Genomic DNA, 27,506 nt, shown 5'->3' with positions numbered 1-27,506 from the left:
TACCCTCATGGTTCTCACGGTCTGAAAGGGAGGACATGCGTGTGATAAATAAGCATGGTCCAAGGCAGACACAGAATGTTGGAATGCTGGAGAGAAGAGCTGATAGACAGTAGCCCGTGGGTGGGAGCCCCAGCTATCGTGTGGAAAACGGGAATCTGGAGATTTGGAGGAGGTGGGTTCTGAGCTGGGTCTTGAAGGATCTTCTTGTCAAGAAGGGAATGAAATTCATCCTTGGTCGATGGAAAACAGGGGGGACATCGTCCTTCAATACAATGCTCAGTACAGCAGTATCCTTCACCAGTGGGAAGCCGGGAGAGTCTTTGTAAGCTGATTCAGTGATCAGAGCAGCCTGGAAACTGGATGGGTGAAAGGGAATGACCCAGCCCTGCCTGAGGACCAGAGGCCACTGCCTTGTGCCTCCTCCTTGGTCTCATCACTAAGGGTTCAGGAAATATTTTATGATGATGGATTTTGTAGATATTGAGAACTTTTATTTAGGTTCAAGTACACTCACACAGCCAAAAAAACATTCCCTAGGTGAACAAACACATAATAATAATATGTAAAAAACAATGTTGAGTGAAAAATATGAGAAAAGGAAGAAGGGAAATGTCAATCACGTAGACAAAAACCACAGTACACATACAAATAAACACAGCGTACTTCAAGAAGGCATGTATTTTATATTACCGGCATATATCAGAGATGCTTGAGTTGTGTTTATGGACTGAATGGGGATGGAGATAGCAAATGAAATAAAATTAACAAAATAAGAGTGAGGATTACATAGAACACTGATGCTGATGTGTTATGAACAGAAAAGTACCTGTAGTCTAATTTTTAAAAATAGATAGAAAACAAATTAATGACAAATTCCATGAACCACAGTGTGGACTAATTTGCACAATGAGCACACCTATGTGGACACCAATTATATTAACTCTCACAGGTTAAAGGTCAAAGGTCTCAAAGGAGTAAAGTACTGAGGTGGGGTCAGAAGTCTTTGGTCTTGAAAAATTCAGTTTCTTCTAGATTAGCAGACATCATGGACAAGACCTGAAGTCACAAACTCAAATGTCTAAGGGGCCACACAGGTCATATTGATGATCAACCTGTTGGGTGTGAGACAATAGGGAGTGATGGAGCCTGTGTCTCCCTGGAGAGCAGTTGCCCACCCACCACCTCACCTCCAGTGTTGGCAGCTGTGTAGCGTGCATGCCCAGTATTACCATATCTTCAGATTTTTATTTTTAAAGAGGTGTCGTGTATCCCATATTTAATGTAAAATCCCCTGATATTCAATGTTCACAATGAATGCAAACTTTTAGGAAATATCAGGCAAATCAAAAGATCATAGTGGTGTGCTGAACTCCTCCATTGTCGTACGTTCGCAACCTCTGACAGAGGAACGCCTTCAGTGTGTTTCTGCTCCTCGCCTCTGACGTGGCCCCTGCTCACAGGCATGTACACCATGCCCATGTCTGTGCATCAATGTGCTGATGAAATCCTGTTCATAAATGGTCTGAGGTCAGGTTTTCTAGACTCACACTCTAAGACGCAGGTTCATCGGGCAGGGTTCTCAGGGGCAGCATCTGGGAGGGAGTCAGGGAGGAAGGACTGAGCAGGGAAGAGGTGATGTGTGAGTGAGAGGCAGCAGAGGCTCAGGCCATCCCAAGGGAGGCTCGGGAGCTGGGCTGACTCTACAGAGTTGTCTTGGTCAAGGCAATGGGGCCGGTCCCTGTAGACCCTCCCTCTGCCCGTCCACCATCATCGGACGCAGACTGCTCAGGGATGGTGCATAACTTTGAGAAGTCCATCAGGGCCGGAGACACTCGCAGAGAGGGACTCAGCTCTGAGCTCTCAGAAGCAAATACATCTGATAGCTGCTGATGAAGGGATCTGGGTGGGGCACCACAGAATCCACTGTGTAAGTCACACCCGAATGTAAGGTGGCCAGCCTCGTTTTTCAAATGACATGAATAGTTTCAAAAAAGTTTTTTTTTGGTCAACTTAAATACAGAAAATTTTAGAGATATAGACAAAAGTGTCAATCTATGTATGTAATTCATTTAACATCACATATATTTTTAGAGTCACACATAACAAATACATATGTATTTTCACTCAATTTCAAGAAACCATTTAACCCACATTCTTTCCAAGTATTTTTGATGTCAGTAGATTCAACATCACTCTTGTACTCATCTAAGTCAGTTTTTCACAGTACATCACTCTTCCTTTTTGGTAATTTGAGGAAAAGCTCTTTCTATAATTTTTTTCTGGAAATACTGCTCCCAGCCACAGATACCCATCTTCATTATATTAGAGCATTTTTTCTCATTATATCTCACCTTAAATGAATGTTCTTAAGAGGTCAAACTCCCAGGAATAATCACAAAATCCATACTGAGTGACTTTTTCTTTTTTACTGATGGGGTCAGCTGACCCATGGGTGCTTCTAAAAATTCCACTGAGTGAGGTCACCATGGACTCATGAATCTTTCTTAACCATCGTAAGAAATACTCTCTCAGGGGTAACTTGGGAAGAACTGCACCTTATATTTGTTCATATAAGATACTTTTAATACCATCATCTCACAACGGATACTAACACACAGATGACAATTTCCAGCTGGCTATGGAGAATCATGGATCTAAGCAAATGAATTTTCTTTCTGATGCTCTTCTGCTGTAATGACTCCCTGCAATCTCAGTTTGGAAATAGAAAGCTTATACCAAAGGTCCTGATTACCAGTATATTCTCTTCCAGTTTCCATAAAAGGCCACCACTCACTAGCACTGTGTGACCTCATGGGGAAGCACCATGACATTTACATCAGCACAGGCCAATTCACTGTCACAAGCATTATGATATCAGAAGGTACATTGGCTCCCTCCAGTTACAAAAACAAACCAGGGGCGGAATCCGAGATCCCTGGGGACCTCTGGAACTCGTCTACACTTCACATTTTCCCTGATAAGCTTAGATGCCCCTGCAATCTTGCCAGCCCTTAGGGCACATCTAACTCTCTGATTTCCGTAAACGTAAAGAAAATGCTGCAGTGCAATTCTGTCCATTAATGTCTGTCTATTTCTGTACCTCTCTCCTCTCTTTCTAATCCTTTCTACTCCTGCCCCATGTAGCTTGCTCCCAGGGCCAAGAAACTGACTCACCTGAGATTTTAATGATATACGACCTGTTTGTCTAATCACTCCAAAATGGGAGATGCAAAGATTTGGTTAGATAAATTTTGATGTACGGTTTGGTGCTTTAAAGTTTAGGCCGAAATGAGGCAGAGACCAGTCTGCATTCATTCTCCTCTCCCCACATCCTCAAATCACCTGTCACTTTACCTGGAATTCCAAAACTGCAAGACGCACCGCTTCTATGTCTCTTTCTCTATTTTGAGGCGCTCTTGACTCCTGCTCCCCAGCAAAGCCCTTCTCAAATGCTAACCAACCAGATAGGTCTGCAGTGTGAACACAGTAAAGGGGTTTTATGTTGAGAAATCCAAACCAGACACCGTGGGCAACGGTCCCCAACACCAAGGATAATGATGAAGATTTTCCTTGTGTTCAAATAAAGGTGACATCATATTATTATTATTAATGAGGGGAGAGATGAAAACCTGCCCTGTCATCATGTTGAAATGACTTTAGAGGTTAACATGGGCTTCACCTGCATTAACTCCATGGGGCAAAGCCAAAATCGGCATCACCCGTAAAGGCCTTCTGTAGGGCTTAGCTGCCCTCAGATCAAAGTGTGATCTTAAGGAAACAGAGTTTGAATTTTTGTGGATAATTGTACTCAGAATCAGATGTGTTTTTAAGAAGTCTTACTTTCTTGTTGGTGCAAGCAAATTCTCACTTAGAAGCAAGAACAAAGCAGGAATGTGAAGTCTGAAATAATTTTCAGGGTATTGATTTAAACACATGATGGTGGGCTGGCAGCTGCTACCTTGGCATCGATCTTGGAGATGTCGCACGAACAAGTCCTGCAACATAAGACAGCTTAATTTTCACTCTCTGCTTCAGGGGAACAGTCATCCAAATTTCCTAGTCATTCATGGCCACGTATAATACTTAATCTAATTTCAAAACACAAAGGTCAATTGATCAAACGCAAAGCTAAAATACTGCCTCCCTCTGCAATGTGAAAATACTGGGAATAGGAAATTTTATCACAATTCACTCATGAGACCAACTTAGGATATATCATTGTGTACTGTTATATACAGACATTAAAACTGCAATTTGAAAATAATTCAACCTTTGTAATTTGAAGAAAATTCAACGGATTCAAGAAGGAAGGTATTTTTATATTTTTCCAAGCTCTAGAAATCAAGCATTCTTTTTTTTTTTCTTTTTTTGTGAGGAAGATCAGCCCTGAGCTAACATCCATGCCAATCCTCCTCTTTTTGCTGAGGAAGACTGGCCCTGAGCTAACATCCATGCTGATCTTCCTCCACTTTATGTGGGACGCCACCACAGCATGGCCTGACAAGTGGTGCGTAGGTGCGTGCCCGGGATCCAAACCCAGGCTGCCAGCAGCAGAGCCTGCGCACTTAACTGCTACACCGTTGGGGCGGCCCCTCAAGCATTCATTTTAGACAAAATAAGGTTGGAGTGTATGTCAGTCATTCTGCCCAAAGAAAAAGCAATCACAAGCCAAGAAATGTAGATAAAATTCAGATTGATTTTGAGCTGGCTTTCATATGGATTCTGATATGCTCTATGTGGTAGGTACCAGTTCTGAAAATGATGAAGCTGAAATAAATAAGTGATTAAAGCAGTGATAAATGAAGGCTTGGTAGTTGAAGAAGACAGCAGAGTCTGTGTCTTTATTGTCTGAGTAGGTTTCTAGCACATAGCACAGACACAATACTTATTATTTATTAAATGAATGATGAATGATAGATATAAAATATATGCAGGAATCAGAGGAAATGAGGGCAAAATTACGACGCAAATGAGAAAGCGGCTTATGGTGGGTAAACACTGAGGGCACAGGGTCCAATCCTGGTTCTGCAACTAACTCATCACATGATGTTGACAAATGTCACAGTCTGAGGGGCGGTTATACCCTCTATAAGGCGAGGGACCGGCCTGTGTGCCCTGGGAGGCACTGGGTTATCACTCATGTCATGATGCTCCAGGGCAGAGATAGGGGCGTGGATACACACTTAAGATTTTGAGCTGATGCTGTGACTCAGGAAACTCTTTCTAGTTCCATTCCACTTGTTTTACCAAAAGCTAGAACAAAAGGGATTAGGCAGCTCAGTTAGATCTTGTGATTCCCGCTTTGCACAGAATGGATTAAGGAAGCATTGATGGAGCACCAAGGGTGTACAATAGGACAACGGAAAGTGCCTCAGGATTCAAGGGCAGTCTAGCAGCAGATGCTCACTGTCTAGACTATGTTAACGAGTATGGATGACCCTGGTTTCCTGCAGATACGACTAGCGGTGATAAAGACACATCCTTTCATTCACTCATCTATCCATTCACACAACAAGAATTTAGCTAAGTCCCACTCTGTCTGGCATTGTACTGGGCACTGGAGACACAAAGAAGAACTGATGGACAGAAGGATTCCACACAGTAATATTCTAATGGAGGAGAGAGAACATAAAGATGAGTTTCTGGTATAAACAGCAAGAATGATTAGAGAGGTGAGCAGTAGGAACTGTGATGAAAACATGAGTGCAGCAGGTGCCCAACTCAACCTGGCAGAGCGGGGACGTGAGGGGAGAGCACGAAGAGCATCGTGAAAGATTTCTCGAGAACACGAGGACCAAAATCAATCCCGATCCAGGTGTAACCTGGTGAAGAAGTTGCAAAATGATTTTGCAGGTGAAACATCAGAAGAAACAGACCCATAAATGATAGAAGTGATGGCATTTCCATTAAGAACATTAAAATAGTTATTATAAATATGCTTAACATATATAAGGATGCAAAGAAAAATATGAATGTAATGAGAAGGAAAAATGAAAGATATGAATTTAACTGCTTTATACTGTCCCAAAGGCGACTGAGGCTCTGTTGTTTGTTGTTGCTTGTTGTTTAGATTTTTTTCTCTCTGTGCTTCATTTTTTATGTTTCTCTTTGGATCAGGGGTGTCATTTTTGATTACTGCAGAAAAATAATGTCTTCTTCTGAGGTGTCTATACAGCTGTTAATCTCCTCCGTTGAAATATTTGGTTAGATATTATACATTTAATGTCTAAATGTGATCGTAGTCCAAAAAGGAGAGTAGAGAAACAAAGATCCAAAAGTAATTGAGGACATAATGGCTGAAAAATGTCCAAACTTTGTGAAAATTATGAAGCACAGACCCTAAAAGATGAATAAACTCAAAGCAGAAGAAACATAAATAAAACAATATCAGTACCCATTATAATTTCTGAAAAAAACTGATAAAGAATGAATCTTAAAGGGCCAGCCCATTGGCATAGCAGTTAAGTTGACGCACTCCACTTCGGCGCCCCGGGGTTCACAGGTTCAGATCCCAAGCGTGGACCTACACACTGCTTATCAGGCCACGCTGTGGCAGCGTCCCATATAAAGTAGAGGAAGATGGACACGGATGTTATCCCAGGGACGATCTTCCTCAACAAAAAAGAGGAGGCTTGGCCACAGATGTTATTTCAGGGCTAATCTTCCTCAAAAAAAGAAACAAACAAAAAGAATGAAACTTAAAAGTAGCAAAATAAAAAATGTATATGTTGTATACTTTGGAACAAACTTAAGAAAGATTTTTCATCACAAGTCACACAGCCCAGAAGACCATAGAATAATGTCTTTAAAGTGCTCAACAATTAAAAAAAAAAAAAACTATTAACCTAGAATTGTATAAGCAGTGAAAATGTTTTTCAAAAATAAAGGCAAAACCATGACATTTTAGGGAAAAAAAAGGCCAAGAGAATTCATCAGCAGGCCTGTACTACACTAAAGGCATTTCTTTAGGCAGAAGAAGGATCTACATAAAAGAGTTAATAGTACTAGAAATAGGGGCTGGTCCTGTGGTACAAGTGGTTAAGTGTGCACATTCTGCTGCGGCGGCCCGGGGTTCATCGGTTCGGATCCCGGGGGCACACTGACACACTGCTTGTAAAGCCATGCTGTGGCGGCGTCCCATATAAAGTAGAGGAAGCTGGGCACGGATGTTAGCTCAGGGCCAATCTTCCTCAGCAAAAAAGGGGGATTGGCATCAGATATTAGCTCAGGGCTGATCTTCCTCTCACACACACACACACAAAAAAAAGTACTAGAAATAGCAAATATGTGGGTAAATATAAAAGAAATATTTATCTCATTTTTAAGTTAAAAGGTAATTGAGTTCTTAAAGTATAAATAAGATCAATGTATTGCGAGGTTTAAAATATATGTGGAAATAAATTGTATGACAAAGAGATCACAAAGGATGAGATGAGAGAAACAGAAATATTCTCTTGTAAATGTTCAGACATACATGACATGATATAATAGTATTTGAAGGTAGATCGAGAGAAGTTAAAACGATCATTAGAAATCTTAGAACACTTATTACCGGTTTTTTTTTTTTTTTTTGGAAGATCAGCCCTGAAATAACATCCATTGACCATCCTCTTTTTGCTGAGGAAGACTGGCCCTGGGCTAACATCCGTGTCCATCTTCCTCTACTTTATATGGGACACCACCACAGCATGGCTTGACAAGAGGGGCGGACTTACGCGCCTAGGATCCAAACCTGCGAACCCTGGGCCGCTGAAGTGGAGTGCGCGAACTTAACCACAATGCCGCTGGGCCAACCCTGTTATTCTCCTTTTATTCCAAACCATTTTTGTGCTTTTCATTTCCATACTGACAAAGAGCATCATGGACCAATTTCAGAAACATTAGGCTGAGCAAAAGCAGCCAGACTAAACATCGCTCTACTCATCTGAGTCCTCCAAGAAGCAAGTGTTTAGATGGGCTTAAAGAGTGCAGGAGCTGGGTCAGGGAAACATGCAAAAGAACCAGGAGGTAAATGCAGGTGTAGACAATAAGCTCCTTCATTCTGCGACGCAGGTTTGATATCTGTGAAAGGTGAGGGGGAAGGAGGGCATATTTTGTAGCAAGAGTCTCAAACTGCAAAGCAATGCTGAGAAACTTCCATCCAGGTCAATGGTGGGTCTCAAGATAGGACACCCTGTGACAGGAGTCCAGGGCAGTGGTCCAGTACCAGCAGCATCCTTTGGCTGGGAGATGGCTGGGGTAAGCGTGGCCTCTGTGCAAAGACAATGGAGCTCGAGGGCCCAGCAGCTGGGGAAGAGGGGATCAACTCTGTTCCCCACAGTGGGAGACCCAGCAGGCAGGTTGGTGTCTGCCACAAGCATGGACTATGTGATCCTATTTGCATGAAACTCCAGAGAAGAGAATTTAATCTTTAGTGAAAGAAGGGGCTCACTTTAGCATCACTGTTGACACAGAGGTAGCTCGAACACAGGAGCTGTACAACGATGATCATGGGGAAATGAGACCTCAGGAATTGGAGACCCTGCACAAGGGGCTGTGGGCAGACCAGGCCCTGAAATGGGTGGAGGACCGTTACAGGGGGCTGGGTGTGTATTACACAACTCTAGGAGGTGTCATTCATACTCCTAGTCCTCACAGAATTCTGTATTTATTTTCTTGCAGATTGCAGCAAAGTGTCTTAGGAGGGAGTGGCTTTTTCTGATTCACACTTAAATGTGCCATTTGGAATAGCCATGCTGGAAATGAGAAATCAAGTGATATACGTATTTGACAATAAATATTATCAAAAATTCCATATATTTTAAAATAAGTATTTTAAGGACAGGAGGTTTTGTTGTACGGAGCAGCAATATCTGGGAGAATCATTAGAAATGATTTACGGTGGTTCCCCCTCCAGTGGATCTTGGAGGGGCTGCTCATTGGCTAATTCTCACGTAATGTATTCCTGTATAAGATATACAGTACCTTTATAATGAAAAAGTTAAAATGCCTATCAACTTTTTCAAAGTACTTATTTGATTCGGTTTTATAATTAAAACGCACACTCTGGACTAGCGTGTTTCAAAGATGTGAAGCCGTGGTTTGACACTGTGGAAATGAGGTCATAGGAGCCAGGCTTCTTTGCAGGTGTGCTGCTGCAGTACCTTTGAAGACGCCCAGACGACTTGGGGCAGATCTCCTGTGACTTGCCTCTGCAAAGCCAGACTACGTTTCCTCTACTTAATAATTTACTTAGAAACGTCTCCTTCTCCCTGTGCATCAAGGAGACGACACCCTTTCCTGTTCTTCCCATTTTCAAGTGATGATTGATGCAAGGTGGAATCTTGCCCCTCTGCAATTTTATTTAGGGATAAGCAGGAGATTAAGTGGAAGGGTGTCTGATGATGAATATGACGCAATTTTCAGATCCTTATCCGCGCAGGAATTGGCTTTTATTAGCTGCCAAAAGGAAGCCCACAGTATATCAAACTCATGCTCAGATTTCCTATTAGCGTCTAACAAGTGAAATTCCGTTAAATGATATGTCACCGGGGTTCCCGCAAGGAAAAGTTTATGCTGAGTTTTGAAATTGATTCCTCAGCCCTTTCCAGAACCCACCTTGAGAGAAAGATAATGGAAACAAATTGTTTCAAGTCCAACTTCAGAAATGTAATTAGGGACGGCCTTGGGCAGCTGTGTCTTTTGATGTGCGCCTCTGAGGCACGTTCAAACATAGTTTGGAATTGCTTGGCAAATCTGTGAAACCTTTTTTCTCTAAAGAGCTGTTTGTTCCAATTCTGTGCCTTTTAAACAAGGTTCTGAAGTTAACAAGGGAGGAAGGAAGGATGGATTATCTTTTGTTATGTATGGAACTTTTTGTACTTTCAAAAATGGTTTTGTTCTTGTTGGTACATATACTTGGAGCACCTGCTCTTTACATCTTGCAAATAAACAGGAGCCCAGATGGAAATCTTTCTTCCATTAAGAAGATAGTGGATTTAGGAAAGTGTTTGCAATTGGGAGGAAAAAGCTATTGGCTACATTTTTTTCCCAAGAGAAATACAGAGAAAAAATGCTTTCATTAAATGTCTTGAATAGCTTTTGAAGGTAGCTATTGAACATTTTCCACTGCTTCAATCCAGCCCGGCGTGGCTCTGAGGCCGCCTCACCAAGCCTGTGGCACACAGCAAAGTTTATGATTACTGCCTTCCAGGAAATGATGGGCCCTGAGTCTATCACTCAGCTAATAAACATAGAGAACAAATTATTTACCACATTACTGGCTTTCCGCTGGAGTCTAAGGCAGCTCCGGGTGAGGGACGGTGGGGGAGGGACACTGATCCTTGAGCCTTGAAAGAACAAAATGTTTTGAATGTCACTTGGAAAAAACAGTACATCTGAGGGTTGCCCAACGGTGGCCTTGGGCCGTCAGAGGGAGGAGACTCACACTTCAGTTCTGCAAATGAAACAAAGCAAGTTCATTCATCCATCTATTCATTCCACGAGCATTTATGTAGAGCCAGGACAAGTGATGAATTTGTAGTTTATAAACTACTGGAGAGTGAAGATGACTCTAAAGATACTGATAACACAATGCATTAAATGCTCTGTTATGACCTGAGCCCAGTACCGTGGGGGCCCATGGGGATACGTCATGGTAGACTTTCAGAAACATCCTCAAAGCAGGCTTGGACTCCCAACTTCCTCATTAAATGTTGTTGTTTTTAGGGACATAGGTGTTGTTGATTATACTGTGGTTACTACCTTCACTCCCGTAAGATGTCTGCAGAGCAGGAGTGAGAAAGAATGAACATCATGAATTGGTTCATTTAAGGCCCTTTGAACTTGCTCTGTGGACAGAAAGTGGCCCTGAATAGACTGGGGAGGAACATGACCCTTTGAGCCCCAGCTAAACAAAGGAAGTGTCACTGCGTTTCATGAGTGGCAACAGCCATACCTCTGTCCCAGAAAGAGGTGAGACACAGGCCCCCCACAGACCCGGAAATTCCCTGCGGAGGCTCGGGTGAAAGTGTAGCCCCCCCCCCCCATCTTTTACCCCTGGCAGGGAGTGAGCCATACCAGCTGAAGCATCCAAGGCCATCCTGACAACTGACATTCCCATCTCCAGGCAGAGGGGCCAGGTCCAGGCCCTGCATTAGACAGGGAATAGAATGGAGTGTAAGACCTTTCACCCGGTTCTGTCTCGGGGTGTCCTGAATCTTTGTCTCCTTCCCGTTTAAGCAATTAGATTATCCAGCCCAGAGAAGGGAGTCTTTTTCACTTGGGCAGATCATCCAACAGCCTTAGGAGAGCTTGGGGAATTATTGCTAAAGGAAACCACCCCAAAGGTGACTCCTAAAAGATGAGCTAGAGGGTGAGAGAGAAGCAAGTGTGGAGCAGGCTTGGCGATGAAGGGTTGTCCAGGCAGAAACAGCAGAGATTGCTAAATCCTGGAAGATCAGAAGGTCAGGTCAGCATCTTTAAAGAGTTAAGTTTGGTTGGAAAAGGGGGACAAAGGAGGAAGCACAGCTCCCAAGGGGTCTTGGATAAGAGGCGCCAGGTCCCTCAGGGGCTTGCCAATGACCTGAAGAAGACTGCACCTATCTTAGAGGAAGGAGGAGCAGTGAAAGGTGTTACAGACTGCAGCGGTGTTGTCAAATTTATACTCTAGAAGGTCACTCTGGACAGTGAGGTGAATGATCTAGAGGAACATCAGCTGAGACCTGCCCCGGTGACTGGGTGAGGGACGATGGGGTCTGGGAAGGATGGCGGTGGTGGCAGAAAAGAAGCTGGGTGCCTGTGAGCGACATTAAAAAGGACTGCATTGTTCATTTCAGTTTCCAGAACAGCAGCAAAGGGGACTTTAAAAGCGGAAAAACACAGCAGTATCTCACTATGCTTAGGAATCCGTGTAATCAGAAAAATACATACACTCCCTTCCACCACAGTGACCTGCCTCGGGTGGGTTCAGCCCCCTCGGTGGCCGTGAGGGGCAGAAAACCAATCACAGTCGCTGGGCCCTGGAAAATAACCAGAATCATTAAAACGATTTTATAAAATAACCGGAATTTATTTTTAGGAAGTCGGGTGGAAACATGATCAAACCCCATCCCTGCGTGTTGCAATTGTGAAGACTCCTCTGTTGATTTACCGGGACCAGGAACACATCAGCGCCACACGCATCAGGTTTGCGTTTCCCGCGGACTCCGCAGGGAGCAGGTGCCAGGAAAATCTCCTTCACTGATAATCCCATCCACCCCCTTGAGCCCATCAGTGATCGCGGCACACGCTGCTCCCCTGACCTCGGCCCGTCATGCGGGTCCCTCCCTGATCAGCGGCCACTTCATGTCCAGGCGACCTTCTTGCTGTAAGTCATCGAGGGAGAGGCCGCCGTCCGAACGGCCAGAATCGGGGGCGCTTTTCCGAGTTTAGCAGAATTCCGACCACAGGGTGTGCTCCTCCGGCTCTTGAAAAACCTGGGAGAAGCCCCCTGCAGCCTCTCCTCCATCATTTGTCGCTTTTCCCAACATCTTGGGTGAAATCCCCGACAGGACACACCCCGCTGCTGTCGGTGGCGCCCCTGTGTCCCCGTCCTCCCGGGACGGGGCGGCTCTCCTCCCGCCCACACCGCCGCCTGGCTGTCCCCACGGCTTCTGCTGGAGGGAGAGGGCACCACGCTCCACCTCCTGCCTCCTCCCCGGTGATTCCTCCCCGCATGCTCCTTTCCAGGCCCTAAGACGGCTCTGGCGGAGGTTCTGTCCCTCTCAGACAGAGAATTGTAAGTCTAATAAAATTATGCCACCAATTGAAAATTCTAATCAAGTTACCCTCTGCTTTATTTTTTTTTTTTAAACTAAGATATTCTGTTACGTTAACTTCTCTCTTGCACTCTTTTTTGAATCTACATCAGGACCGAACAGGGATTAAAAGAATTACTGACTTGGGTGGGAATCATCTTGTCTGCGCCTCCTTTTCACCGAGGAGGAAACTGAGGCACAGAGATGCTCAGTGATGGGCCCGAGGTCACACAGTGATTTAGGGACAGGGCCAAGGGCTGGAACCAGGCACATAGCTCCAGCCTGTGCATTGTGTTTATAGGGTTGTCACCGCCAAATAGGGGTCCTCTACTCGCCGCAAAGACAAGCCAACAGTCCAGAGGCAAGGCAGTAGGAGAGAAAGGGTCTTTTATTATTATCGCAGCTTGCTAGCAAGGGGGAAGATGGCGGACTAGTGTCCATAAAGAACCATCTTAAAACTACAAACTTTTGAAGCAGTTATATAGGGCAAATGGGCTGAAAGGGGAGGGCCGGATTCGGAATGTGACCATCTGGTGCCGTAGTGCTTGAGGCGCTGGATCATCCCTTTTTCTTGTCACTGGCAATGGATCCCAGCATAGGGGCTCCTTTCTGAAGGTCATTACATTCCTGGCAAAACTTAAAGAACAAAAAGTTACTGTCTTATCACAGTAGGGAGGTCTATGTGTAAGCTAACGCTGAGAAAGTAGCAGAGCGTGCGTATTGCTCACAAGCAGGTGTGGACTTACCCAGGCTACGTGTAAACTAAAGCATTGCAGACTCAACAAAGGAGTGCCTTGTGGATCAGGGTTATTTATAGCTCCAACATGATTCCCTTCTACAAGATGGCTTCCCTTATGCTAACTTATGCTAACCTGTGACTACATATCTATCACAGCTATTTAAGCAGTGCTAACAGAGTGACCCACCATCCCAGTTTCCGGGAGTCAGTTCCACAAGGTGGACCCTTCCCGTTTTGCCTGAGACTCCACTGTGGCTCAGCACTGTTCCAGTTTGTGCTGGCCACATGGTGCAGTGTGCTCGCCTATCTCCCAGCCTTGAGCATCATGACAGCATAAGAGGCCCTCTGTGACGCCCTCCATCTGCCCTCTCGGGGTCCTCTCTCCACTCCCTGAACACCCTCTTCCCACTGGATTCTGCTTCCTCGCTTGTTCTCTCATGCAAAGAATAACCAAGATAAAGATAACAGAACAACACTTGACATTTATGGATAGCTCACTCTGGCCAGGATTGTTCTAAGTGCTTTCTTTTCACAAGAACTCTGTGAAATGGGTGATATTATGTTTCCCATTTTGACAGATGAAGAAAGTGGGGCACAGAGAGGCTAAGGACTTTGTCCATGGTTCCACAGCTAATAAGGGCAGAGCTGGAATCTGAATACTGAATGTCTGTTTCCAGAACCTCCTTTCCTTCCAGGAACTTGGGAGTCACCCTGAAGTTCACTCTCTTCTGGTCAGTCGCTGTTTTCTCGTCAATTTGGCTACGCTCACAGAATTCCATCACACTCCTTTTCAGCTACACTGCTGCACTGTTAGTTTACCTCTGCTCATTTTTCACCCTAATTATTTCAATGCCTCCTAACTGCTGAAGGGAGATTTCTAAAATACAAATATGTTCCCCAGAGGGAAAAGCTATAAAAACTCATCCATCTGGCAGCCTCTGTGAAAGCTCCAACCCTGTAACACAGTTCCCAGAGGACTTCCTGGTCTGGTTCTGCTCCAGCTCTGTCCTCCAGACAATCCAAGTCCCTGGAATTTTCCTTCCTGTGCCTTTGTTTCTCTGCATTCTGCCCCTCTGCTCATCTTCTCCTAGAGTGCCCTCCACAGGCCACCTGTTTCCTCCTCCTCACCTGGCTCCCTTCTCCCTGGTCCTCAGCGTTGGGGCAGCAGTCATAGTCTCCAGCCCGAACGGCCATGGCTGAGCTGAGTGCCTGCCTCCACATCCCATGGTGTTTGAGACACCCTTATCACGACACTGGTGGGACGAGAGCTGTGCTGGCCCCCCACCCAGCATCCATTCCCCTCCTGGAGACACCCCCTTATTCACCTTCCAAGAAGCACCACATCCTGGCTCTTGGTCCATGAGGTTTGGCTAGAGCTGCGCCCCCTGTAGATCCAGGGCTGGCAGCAGACCCAGGCCCAGCCAATCCTGGTGCCCCATCTCTCTGGCCCCTGTGGTTGGCTCAGGTCGGGGCATGGACCAAGCCAAGCTTAGTTTTGTTACCTTCAGTGATAGAATCATTGGAACAGAGGCTCCCTTTATTCTGGTAATGTTATCTACAGGAAAATGGTAGTCTGGGGCCTATGGGGCCCCCAGCGGAGAGGATTTTCCTGACGGTGAGGCCAATCCGCATGAAAGCAGACGTAAGAGACGAGGACGCCACTGCCTGATGACACCACTTGAGCCAGTTTCTGAAGCCGTGGGAGTTCTCAATGATACGAGTCAGCCAATCTTCATCTCCATCCCTGACAACAAAGAAATCCTGAGAAATTTAGCACTTTTATTGTTGATTTTTCTGCGTGTCCTTTTAATTTGAGAGTTTGTGCGTGGACCCTGTCTTATTGCCCTCCTGGACCCAACATTTAGCATGGGAAATGGCAGGCAATATACGCTCAGCTAAGGCTTGCCGAGTGAACGACCACCACATGTTAGTCATCCACTCTCGGTTCTTATGGAATCAGCCTCATCCTTTCAGGGTGATTCGAGTCCTATGAATTTAAGTAGACTGATCTCTAAGTCTAATCTGGACTTTATAAGGAAGAATACTCTTGGAAAGAGGTCATTCCCTCCTGACGTAAATTCCATTAGCCACATGGAGGAAAACTCAGTCACTAGAAAAGATCTAATATCCTCCACTTGAGATCTGCTTCCAGGCAACCAAGAAATGAGGAGTGGACTGATCCTATGTGTTTATCTTAAACAAAATGGCAGTTGATCATTGGCCAGTGTCCGGCTTGTGTGCAATCTGGAACCCTTGAAACAACCGTGGATGCTTAGGACCCAAATCTCAGGGTTTGGTTTCAGTTGGTTAATTTTCTTTTCCAACACCTCATGCATCAGCAGGGTGACGGAGCCCCACCCAGTCAGAAAGCCACTTGGAAAAACACACCTAAAACATCCTATTTAACAATAGCATGTGTGGGAGCTGGTCTCATGGCACAGTGGTTAAGTTCAGCCGGCTCCACTTCGGGGGCTGGGGTTCACAGGTTCAGATACCAGGCGCGGACATACACCACTCGTCAGAGGCCATGATGTGGTGGTGTCCCACATCCAAAACAGAGGAAGATTGGTACAGATGTTAGCTCACGACGGATCCTCCTCAGCAAAAAAAAGAGCAGCATGTGTGATATGGAAAAAAAAAATTCTTAATTTCTAAACCGTATTTATTACTCATCATTTTGCGGATATGCTAGGCTTTGAAAGTACAGTGCATAAATTTGAACATTTTTAATTACAGTACATGACAGTGATTTAATACTAAAATTATGAATTCCTAGAGATGCAGTGACGTCTGTCAGATTCCAGGGAAGCCATTGCAACAAGACAGAGTGTGGCGGCTGCCATGGCAACTGACGTGTCCCAGCACCCGGCTCCCGGATTGGCGGAGGGAGAATTACGCCAGCACGACGTCCACATCTCCATCATGTTGTGAGATTTGACAAGTCTGTTTCTGTTAATGTTATATGGTTTTCTTCCAAAAGGAACCTGTGGACCTATGCTGGTGTCACCTCCCAGTGACAAATGGGGAAATCGAGGCTCCAAGGAGCAGGCTCCATGCACAAGGTCCCACAGCTGGGAATTAAAGGCAACAGGACGCGTTACTAGGTCCTCTGACTGCAAAGGTCTTCCTTTCTCCCTGGAACCAGCCCAGCCCTCGGTTAAACTCCTACCTCTTCCTTCCACTACAGAGCCGCCCCTGGTTTATCAGGGTGTCTTTATTTTGGAAGAAGATCGTACAAACTTTTCCCCATAAATGCGTCATTTTCCTTACAAAACTCATTGATGGAAAACAAAACTGAGAAGTGTGTGGGTTTGAAAATATACAGAATGATCCACACCCCGATATTTCACCAGCAAATCTTTTATTTCCTCAATTAACTAAGTCTAACAGAGTCCTTTCAGAAAGTTCTGGTTGAAGGTGCCTATTTTTCACTGGCATTAAGGAGAAGAGTGATCTGCAGACTCCATTCTGCAGATTCTGAAAGAAGTTGTAGCAGGTGACAGAAATTTACCTTGATCTGATTAACATAAAGGAAAATTATCATAGTCTTAATTGGTAGAGATTTTTCATCGAAATTTGAGAGGCAGAAATGCAGTGGCTATTTTTTTAATCACAGCTTTCAACCTCCAGTAGAACAATTCAGTCACCAAAATTTAAAAAGCTCAGAGGTCCTTATGTATAGACCATGTCATGTTTACAGGGAAATTAACATTTAGATTTTGCAAAATGAAAAGAAGTCTCAGATGTTTAGTTTTGAGAGGCAATTTTTGCAGTTCTTGAGATGAAACTGTATTTATTGCAATTGTATTTATTAAAAAGATAAGATGTGACTTTAATAAAATATGAATCAGGAAATGCTAAGATGAGAAGAGCACAGACTTCAGAACTGGATATCCCTGTGTGCACGTATTGTTCAGCCTCCCGCCTGAAAGTGGCCCTTTGGAAGCAACCTAACCACATGAAGTCTCTGTTTTTATCATCTGAAAAATGGGGATGGCAGTGTCCTCCTTGCAGGATGTTGGGAGCATGACATGAGAAATAAATACTGCGCCGTGGGGAGACCAGGGCAGATGCTGGACATGCATTGTTTCTCTCCTTTTGTCTTGCTTATAGCTTGTAACTTATCTGCCAGGAAACTATAAAATATTGGGAGCTGGATAAGAATAATAGCTAACACTTGTTTGCACCCTTGTGGGAGGTACTGTTCTAAGCACTTCACAAATATTTACACATTTAATGCTCTCCATCTCCTTGTGAGTGGTTGTTATTGTATTCATCCCTATTTTACAGATGAGGAAACTGAGACACAGGGAGGGTGGGAGATCACACAAGGTCTCACGACTAGGGACGGCAGGGAAGAGAGTGAGACCAGAATTTGCTCTCATGGTTCTCAGGTGGAGCTGGTTTTTCTTTTCTGTCCCTGCACCCATATCCCACAAGTCTGGATGGGGCAGCTTCTAGGATTGTAAACGGTTTGGCTCATTGACCAACCAGTCCCTAGGGGACCCTCTGTGAGTCCTGGGAGAGAAAGCTGCCTGAAGTGAAATGACCAACAGGGGCAATACAGGAGGTAGGAACGGGAATACATCCAGGAGACAGAACTAGGAGCATTCTCATTCTGTTTCTGTATTAGTGAGGACCCCGCACAGGCTGGGCATCACTGGACGAACACCTGGAACACCCTGTCACAGATCCCGGAGAGACTTGCTTCAAGGCTCCCGGAGAGCCACGCTGGTCCCCTTTCAAGGAAGTGCTTTTGCCCTGGCTGCTGGGAGTGCTGTTGGCTCAGAGTCTTCAGCTGCCAGCCCCTGCGGGGATGGCCTCAGCTGCTGAGAGCTGCCTTTCCTAAGGTCATGCCCTTCCCAGGCAGCCCACATCCAGTGACTGATCAGTGTGTGGGTATAAATGCCTGGCCATCTCAGTCTCACTGGAGACAGCTCTGCAGGGCCATTCCATTCCAGAACTTGCAGGTGGGGTCAGTCAAACATTTCTCTGGGGCTGCCCGGTGATCAGCATGTCCCCTGCCCAATCCTGTGTCCTTTCCTGCCCTTCCACAGGTGACAGTCCCAAGGGCATTATCTAATGGACCTCTTCTATGCTAAACTCCATCTGAGGGACTTTCCAGGCAGCCCAACCTGCAACAATGATCACGGCTGACATTTTTCAAGGGTTAAGCTTGGACTATGGCCAGACGTGGTGCTAAGTATAAGACATGTATTATCTCATCTCACTCACAACAAATCCATGCAGTGTAAGCTCTTAGGTACATTTTACAGATGAGAAAACTGAGGCTCAAAGAAGCTAAGTGACTAATGGTGGATCTGAGACTTTGAACCCAGCTCTGACAATACCAAATTCCCACACTCTGTAAACAATACGCTATTCTGTTTGTGACATGCAATACCAGATGTTGTCATGAGAACTACTGTATGTAAATTTACAGTGTTAGACTTTGCGCTCCTGGAAAGTAAATTAGGAAGGCAATTAGGTATTCTTGTATCTCTCCTAGCTGCCTTAAGCTCCCTTAAACTTAAATCCCTATTACTAAATGAAAGAAGCCAGCTGAAGAAAAAAAGCTGTATTATTCCAACTCTATGGCGTTCTGGAAAAGGCACAACTATGGAGACAGTAAAAAAATGAGTGGTTTTCAGGGGTTGGGTGGAGGGAGGGATGAATAGGCAGAGCACTGAAGATTTTTAGGGCAGTGAAAATACTCTGTATGACACTGTAATGATGGATACATGTCATCATACATTTATCCAAATTCATAGAATACACAACAGCAAGAGTGAACCCTAATGTCAACTATGGACTTTGAGTGATGATGACGTGTTAATGTAGGTTCATCAGTAACAACTGCACCACTTGGTGGAAGATGTTGATAATGGGGGAGGCTACGAATGTGTGGAGGCAGGCACATGTGGGGGAAAAATAGTCTTAATAAACAAAAAATCAATTGGCTATATAGAATTTTTCATAAAGACTATTACACATGATGTTGTTTATAAATTATATGCTATATGGCCCTTATATCAGTATAATGTTTAATAAGCTTTAGAGAGCCCATTGTTAAATATTTATCAGCACATTGCTAGTGAAGATATTATTTTGGACATTTGGTTAATTCTAATACATGCATGCATGGTTTCTTATAAAAAAAAAAATCTTGGTAGAGCAATAGCACCAGCATTAAATGCATGTATGTACCCAATACATATTTGTGGCGTGAATTTATAAGTAAAATAAAAGCCAGTTCATCACACATTTGATCAAGTGTCATACACTCAGCCGTCCCTCCCACATAGCCACTGGTACTCACGCTTGATGTCTGTAAGACACAATGCCTGAAACTACTCGTGGATTATAGTAGTCGTAACCTGAAGAGCCATGCAGACAAAGAGATCAATAAGAGTTTGTAGAATAAAACATATTTTCCTGAAATAGAATTAATTCTCTGAAAAGCTTTAATGCATATTTGGTTCTTTTAGAACTCAAGCCCAGAATGGCTTTTGGGCAAAATACCCCATTTTGAAATGAAACATTCCAATTTGTATAACAAGAGGTTTAGCACAGAAAGTCGTTACTTCATCCATGCAGAGCTGTGGTCAGTTGTGGCCCAGAGACCTGTGGGTGTCTCAGAGTCCAAAGCAGCCTTGGGACCCCTGAGCTCAGCCTTCCCCTGACCCAGGGGAGGGTGGGAAGGTGTGGGTGACACTCAGCTATGACTTGGATCACTCGGTGAGGATGTTATTGCCTTTTCAATTCTTTTTAATTTTTTGCATCATACTCTGAGAGAGTCTCAGTGAGGAACCTAGTGTCTTGAACACCACTTTAACCTTGTGAGTCTCCCTTTCCACAAAAAGAAAGCAGCTTCCAGCTTCGAGCCTTCACCAAGCAGCAGTCTGCAGCTAGAGGTGAACAACATTGGTTTGTTTCTAAAATGTTGACTTTCACGGTTGCCTTCTGAGCTGGTGTCTGCTATCGGCCCCTCCAGATCCAGTATGCACCCTGTCCATGGAGGTTTGACCCGTGTGGACAACACCAATGGGCTGGGTGGTCTCTGGCCACCTGCCAGGCTTGGTCATGGAAAGCCCTAGCAGAGACTGGAAAGAGGGTGGAGCATGACCAGGGAAGACCCCTCAGGGTGGCTGTGTCTCCTGGCAGAGGCCACTGCTCCTCTACAGATGGCCTGTCTCCCAGGACCCTTCTAATTTACAGTGACCCTCACTGCCCTTGACCCTTTGGGCCCACAGGCGGTCTCAGCAATGCTGGCATTAGGTCCAAATTCCTACATTGTTCCTAGCGTCTCCCCACACCCATGGTTGTCATTAGTTCCTTTGGAAACATGCTTCCCTCGGATTATCCTCGTTTGGGTGTCCTGGTGGAGACCCTCACTGTATATCCACCTGCCATTTATGCCACTTCATGTGTGGTATCCACTTACTGTATTGACACAGAAGAAAGGGTGACCCCAAGGTCGGGTGTGGATCCAAGAACCTTAGTCTGCCCATAGAAGAGAACACACAGTTCATTCGAGGCAAACAGAACCTCTGATTGTAATCTTCTCTATCAAATGATAGAACTGTCTAGAACATGCCGGTCCTGTCCCACCCTCCCCTTGAGGCTGCAAGACAGCCTCAAGTCTTAAGGAAGAAACAGAGCCTTTAGCCGTGAGCTGGAAGAGAGGTTCCACATTGATGGCCAAAGGCGGGATCCATCCTGCAGCCTTGTTTTCTTGGCTCACTGCATTATCTTAAAATATATACGTATATTTATGAATTGGCAGCCAAAATCTAAAAATTGGAAATTTTAATATAAAAATCCAAATTTCTACTCCTCTTAAAACTGGAAGAACTGACCCCACTGGAGCCACCTGGCCCACCTGGGGCTGAGCAGGACCCCCATTTGCGTGGCAGGTGCCATCTCCGGCGTGGCTGCTCTCCATCGGGTCCCCCGGCTTTGAATTGAGACCCCAGAGGAAGGCAAAGGAAGGCCTGTTCTGACCCTGCGCCCCCTTGGCCCGTGGAGATCTTGCGAGCCTCAGTCCTGGCTGATGATCAGCCGTGTCATCAGACTCAGGCTCCAGGGTGTCAGCAGGGTAAGGAGCTGCCCCCTGGGGATCTGAGACTTCATGAGCGGGCCCTGCACTTCCTCGCTAGCAATATCCCAGCAGATCCTTCTTCTGGACCCCTCCTGCCTAGAATCGTATCCATTTCCTTAGTCACCGCTTTCCCCTGTAACAGGTAGGTTAGGATAATACGATTTTCCAATAGTTTCCCTGAACCTCTGTCGAATGAATCTGTTTGCTGTCGCCTTATATTTTGAGCCAAACGAAAAATTTATACTAATCTTTAATTTATAACAAACCAATGGTGTCTGGGTTTCATTAAATCATGTGGGACTAAAAGGAAGGCTTTGTCTTTATCCCGAGATGCATTCCGTAAGACCCACTTATTTCACATTTCTTCAGTGAGTTGAATAAAAACTAGCCATGTGGTTGGCACCAAGGATATTACGTTGGCTAGACCTGTTAAATAGAGCTGTTATTTGTTCCCAGATTTTATTGGAGAAAATTTTTCTTATTTCAATAAAAGATGTTTAGTTCACTCATTCCAGTACTTTTTGCTCTGAAAACTTAATTATAGAATTGCCCACAATTTATTTTATGTTATTAAGGAATTACATTCCATTTACCTTGTAATAGTCATTTTATCCACCCAAGGAGCAGGATTATAGGAATTACAATAATCACTCATACTTGCATTCTCTCTCTCTCTATATATATATGTATATATATATAAGTAGAAAACTATATATTATATATAGCAATATATACTATGTTGTATTATATATAGCAATATATTATATTTAATATTTATATATAACAGAGTAGCAATATTATTATATACATAAATCCAAACAGGAGATGTGGACAGCCAGCTTTGGCTAGGTACAGCCAGCCTCCTCCTCCTCCTCCTCATTCTGGGTTCTTGACTGCAAAATCACAGAAACCAAACGAATGAAAGAATTATTGCCAAAGTGTATTATCAATACAAATGACTCTCTCAATAAAAAAACAAACACCGCGTGTGCACACGCACACATACACATAATGAAAATTCTCCTCGACATTGATTTATTACATGAAGAAGTCGCTCTTTTTATAAAGAACTGACTTTGGAGGCTGAATTATAGCAGTTAAACTTGAAATATTTTCATCAGAAATGCTTTGCTCCCTGGGAAAGAGAGACCTAAAGGCTGTAAATTTTCCCAGTTGGGGGCATTCCTTCCAGCCAATTAACTTGGGCACAGTTCAAGTTCCCCAGGACAGAGGGGTCCCTCCCACAGTCTCCCAGGCATTACTGTCTGCAGGTTTGTCCTCTAATGACAGCGGAGGAGCAGGGTATGAGAGGCATGAGGGATCCAGCGAGGAGAGAGGACATTTTGAAATCCACACTGACTTGCTCAGAGGCTCTGGTCCCTGTGGAACTCCTTTTCCAGCAGAGGTGTAAGAAGTAAGCCGCAGCCTACCTCTCCTTCGTGGGGAGATTTCAGCCCCTCACCCCGTGTTAGCAACTCCCACCCCTGTGTCCCTTCCTACCAGGAGGAGGGACTTCATTGTAATAAGAAAAGAAGCAGCAAATCCATGTTCCCCAAAGGCTGTCAAATAGCTGTCACTATTGATGGCTCAGGTTTCCATTCCAGGAATGAGGGAAAGTGGTTCCAGGAGCAATTTTCAGTCCTGGGCCTCTGGCATCCACAGATAGGGGAGGGACCCGGAGCTGCTGTGCTTGGGGATTTTTATGAATTAATGAGTAACATCGAGAGCTCTCGTAATATTGAAATATGGCCTAACCACAAGGGAGGCTGGGAAATATGGCCTAGCTGTGGGGCTAGGGAAGAGTAAAGGGGGCTTTGTGAATACACTGTCTCTGCCACACCCCAGACTAAAGGCTTGTCATTTCTTCCCTCCCAGCCAGTGGTAATTATGTTCCCCTTCTCCCAACTAAGTGTCTTCAATTAGGGCTGGTCCATCTCACAGACAGACGTGTCTCCCTTACAGCCAAGTACAGCCCTCTCTCACTTTGGAGCAAAGGAAGCCTTTTCTCTTTGCTGCATCGCGGCTCACGCTGGAGAGAAGTTAGAATTGTCAGAACATCACAGTGAAAGACGTTCCTGTAGGACCTCAGTCTTATCTAACTCTAACATCCCTTAATGGTTTGAACAAACAGGGGAACCGAGGACCAAATAATTAATTGCTTAAGTTAATGAGGGGATAGCTGCCATCTTTCATTCAGCTTTCAACCTCTATTAGGGGAAAAGCAATAACAATTTTAAGAAAGAAATTTAAATCTGATCTATAGACATTAGATCTGGAAATAAAAACATCCCATCTCTCTCGTGATTATCCCTCTTGCTCCATGTTTATTAGATACTGACAACAGGACCAGCATAAGAAAGTAGTTACGTTTAGAACCACAACCGCCCAGAAATTTAATCAACCTCCTTTTGCATTGGATGAGGCTGAAGATTTTCACACCAACTCTTTTTGCCATTTGCAGCCGGGGAGCTGCGTCTAAGGCCCTGGATTAACAGAATCAGGTTAAAGTCATACTTTCCGGGAAGCGTTGTTTGTTTCTTCATTTGTTCATCCTTTTCGTTTGTTTTTTAATTAGGTATCAGGGGCTGAGGGAACCACACATCTTCCTTCACGTCATCATCGTTACAGGACCCTCTCTCTCAATGGTTTCCCTCATTGCAGCCCCCATCACCATCACACCCTCCCCACCAGAGGTGCCGTTTCTAATGTATTTCCAGTGGACCTTCCACTGTTAACTTTGAAAAGAACAGTGTGATATGTGGATACACGTGTGTGACAGTTACTTAAACATTATTCACTCCAGTCATGTGGTGTTTCACAGGCTTTACATCCAGACTGTGTTCTCAAGAGCTCCCCAGGCTGCTATCAGCAACTCTAGCTCATTGCTTCTGCCAGTCTCAACCGACGGAGTTCTGGCTCACCAATCCCATCCCCGCCCAAATGGCACAGAGAGACCCGCATGCACGGTTTCCTGGTAATTGCTGTGTCGCCTGAGTTTTTGATGCCTTAAAGTCATCTTCCAAGCAGAGAAAAACTATACACAGGTACTGGTTTTGTTTTTCTTTGTTTTCGTATTCTCCTTATTAAAGTAAACATTGCAAAAACTGTTTTTGCTAGTCGTGAAGTTCAAACAAAAATTATTAATATTTCATTCACAAATAGAATCTACTATTTTATAACATTTTTAAGAGGAAGTTTTAATAAGTTAATACATTAAATTCCTTTAAATGTTTCAAAATACGTTCATAAATGTAATGTATTTGGCTTCTTTTTTTTTTAATTTTTTATTTATTGCAGTAACATTGGTTTATAACATTGTATAAATTTCAGGTGTACATCATTATACTTCTATTTCTGCATAGAGTACATCATGTTCACCACCCAAATACTAATTACAACCCATCACCACACACGTGTGCCGAATTATCCCTTTCGCCCTCCTGCCTCCCCACCCCCCTCTGGTAACCACCAATCCAATCTCTGTCCCTATGTGTTTGTTTATTGTTGTTATTATCTACTACTTAATGAAGGAAATCATACGGTATTTGACCTTCTCCCTCTGACTGATTTCGCTTTGCATTATACCCTCAATGTCCATCCACGTTGTCACAAATGGCTGGATTTCATCGTCTCTTATGGCTGAGTAGTATTCCATTGTGTGTATATACCACAGCTTCTTCATCCATTCGTCCCTCGATGGGCACGTAGGTTGCTCCCAAGTCTTGGCTGTTGTGAATAAGGCTGCAGTGAACACAGGGGTGCTTTTTAAGCAATGCGTACGCCTCATGAACATGGAAAGCTCTCTTAATACTTCAACAGCCCTAGTAAATCCAACAAATAGACCCACAGAGGGCTCTCAGGTTCCTCAAACACTCCAGTCTTGTTTACACTCAGGTAAATTATCTTATACTTTTCAACTTAAAATTGCAAACCTAAAATTAATTTTTAAGTTCCCTCTTTTATCTGGAATCACAAAGCTAATCTCTTATCTAACGTGACAAATTATCTTAAATATTATAAACACATTAAATACAAAATATTTCCCAAGAATATTTAAGCTTAACACAAAAATATTAGTAAACAGGCTTGATTTACTTTATCATCTCTGCTTCTAATTATTAACCTTTCTGGATTTTGGACTCACTAAGAAAATAATTTTACCCTCTCCAGCAAATTGAGGTTACAGTCCCAAGCAAATTGAGTTTCATCATCTCATAATAATTAGGATTTTCTCCTCAGCAGGCCGACATTGCTTGTTGACAAAAATTTTTGGCCAGAACAGGTGATCTGGAGCCCCTAAATACCTGGGTGATTGTTCTCACCATCGAGAAGGACTCATTCAGGATTTTTCTAGACTATCCTTGAGAGTGAGGGGCTCCAAGTCCACATCCTCCAAATGGAGGTCTTCTGTAAACCTTTAGCTAATTCCATCTGAGTCTGAACCCTCCTTCCAGGTTGCTTCACCCCTGATTGGGCTCCACTGATCTATCTGTTACTCCATCCTGTTCTGAATTCTCGCCGTGTTCTTCCCGCCGGCAGGACCAATACTCTTTCAGATGTTGGGATGACTTCCACTTGGATTCCACTACCTCTCACTCTTAGCTCACTCTATCCTTAGATGTCTGAGCTAATCCCAAAGACACGTGCACTTGGGGCCTCTTCCACCCAACCCCACCCCTCCAGGGGCTGAGGTGCTCTTATGAAAATCACCAGTGTCCTTCTTTTTAAATTTTATTTATTATTGTTAAATGTAGGAACCACCTCTTAATGGAAGGAGCATCCAAAGATTTGTGGCTCTTTTGAAAAACCCCCGAAGCTTCCACTGACCCAATTGCGATGATCTTGAGCAACAACAAAATAATAATGATAATTACAGCAATTGTGGTTTATGGAAACATTAAGTTCTTAAAAGACAATGAGTTAATAATGCTATACAATATAGAAAAGTTGATGTAAAAGAGAGAGTACTTATTTTAGTAAGTAGTGGGTGTTTGCATGTGGGTATTTCATTTTTCCTATTAATCGTATAGCTGTATTCTTAAAGTCAAGGTTAAAAATAATGATGAAATGAATTTACTCCATTGAACTGAAGTTTTAGAATGAGTTGAAGTCTAAAGTAGTAATAGGGTCTTAAGACTATTGGTGTAAGCAAGTCACTAGGTCAACTCAGGTCTTAAAATTTCAGTCAGTGGCTGGATGCTAATATGTGCCAATTTTATTTATATTTTTTTAATTTTGAATTTTGAAATGATTATAGATTCACAGGAAGTTACAAAATTAGTACAGAGAAGTCACATGTGCCCTTCACCTGGTTTCTCCCAATGGTTTCATCTTGTATAGCTCTAGTACAATCTCAAACCGGCTGTCAACATGGGTACAATATGTAGACCTTGTTATGGTCAGTTCTGTGTTAAACTTTATGTCCTAGGAACATAGTCTATAGTTCTCTCCCCAAAGGATGCACTTAGCTGCCCATTCTATCCCCTACCCTGGAATTCCCACCCACCCCTTTCCCAGTTCATCACTCCCCTTTCACTGGAATCTGTGTCTGGAGATTCAGTCTAGTCATCACCTCCACCCTACACCTGGCTGAGGGTGGGCCCCTCCTTTGTTTCTCCACAGCACCTGAGCATATGTTATCCTGTTCTCACTGCACTGTGTGATCACTATATCTCTGTGTATCTATTTCTCCCACCATAATGTGAGGGTCCTACATGGTAAGGACTGGGCTGGATCTTATTCATCTCTGAGCTCCCATCTCCCACCTGATACAGTCCATGGCATAGAATAAGCATCAATAAATCCATTTCTAATTTATTTTGAAGAGAGACAACTGGAGTCTTAGATGAAACCATGCAAATCAAAATATCCTCCTTAATAGATCTCAACA

The sequence above is a fragment of the Diceros bicornis genome, chromosome 35, assembly GCF_020826845.1.
Source record: "Diceros bicornis minor isolate mBicDic1 chromosome 35, mDicBic1.mat.cur, whole genome shotgun sequence".
Lineage (NCBI taxonomy): Eukaryota > Metazoa > Chordata > Mammalia > Perissodactyla > Rhinocerotidae > Diceros > Diceros bicornis.
This window is presented reverse-complemented; position numbering follows the sequence as displayed.